This window comes from Saccopteryx bilineata, chromosome 4 (assembly GCF_036850765.1).
Source record: "Saccopteryx bilineata isolate mSacBil1 chromosome 4, mSacBil1_pri_phased_curated, whole genome shotgun sequence".
Classification (NCBI taxonomy): Eukaryota; Metazoa; Chordata; class Mammalia; order Chiroptera; family Emballonuridae; genus Saccopteryx; species Saccopteryx bilineata.
Window position 1 is genome coordinate 245,133,577 of NC_089493.1, and position 1,093 is coordinate 245,134,669.

At 47.1% G+C, this 1,093-nt stretch overlaps 1 non-coding gene across 1 annotated transcript; it reads right to left on the minus strand.

The window, feature by feature from the left end:
* Positions 1-774: 774 nt before the first annotated feature.
* On the minus strand, positions 775-850 carry TRNAA-CGC (transfer RNA alanine (anticodon CGC)). Its single transcript has one exon. It is a non-coding gene; the product is annotated as a tRNA-Ala (tRNA).
* Between the last annotated feature and the right edge of the window lie 243 nt (positions 851-1,093).

Sequence of the window (1,093 nt, forward strand, 5' to 3'; positions counted from 1 at the left end):
ATATAAAACCTCACTAAAATTTATCTCCTAAACTGATAACATAACCAAGTCTTTTCTAGACCTTTTTTTCACTGAAGAATTTAAATAGTTAGGTTGAGAAAATGGTAAATGAGAAAACATATGTATAAAATCAGACAGTCCTGGCTTTCTAAAACACTCCAGTCTGTGTGTGGCATTGAGTGAGACTGTTGATGAGTGAAGAACTATTCAGCCCTATCCCCTTCATTCAGATGGGAAGTATTGACTATATAGTTTTTGCTAGGACTGTTAAAACAAATAGCAGACCAGTGGCTTAAACATCTTAAATTTATTGTCTCACAAATCTGGAGGCTAGAAGTCCAAGATCAAGGTGTCAGCAGGATTGGCTCCTTCTGAGGTCTCTCTCTCTGGTGTGTAGATGACCATGTTTTCCCAGTGTATTCACTTGTGTGTGTGTTTTTGTTTTTTTGTTTGTTTTTTGTGGGGGTTTTTTGTATTTTTTTGAAGCTGGAAATGGGGAGAGACAGTCAGACAGACTCCCGCATGCGCCCGACCGGGATCCACCCAGCACGCCCACCAGGGGTGACGCTCTGCCCACCAGGGGGCGATGCTCTGCCCCTCCGGGGCATCGCTCTGCCATGACCAGAGCCACTCTAGCACCTGGGGCAGAGGCCAAGGAGCCATCCCCAGCGCCCGGGCCATCTTTGCTCCAATGGAGCCTTGGCTGCAGGAGGGGAAGAGAGAGACAGAGAGGAAGGGGGGAGGGTGGAGAAGCAAATGGGCGCTTCTCCTATGTGCCCTGACCGGGAATCGAACCCAGGTCCCCCGCACGCGAGGCCGACGCTCTACCACTGAGCCAACCGGCCAGGGCTGGGTTTTTTTAATAAATAAATTTTTATTAATTTTAATGGGGTGACACCAATAAATCAGGGTACATATATTCAAAGACAACATGTCCAGGTTATCTTTTCATTCAATTCTGTTGCATACCTATCACCCAAAGTCAGATTGTCCTCCGTCACCTTCTATCTAGTTTTCTTTGTGCCCCTCCCCCTCTCCCTCCTTCCCTCCCCCTGCCCCTGTAACTACCACACTCTTGTCCATGTCTCTTAGT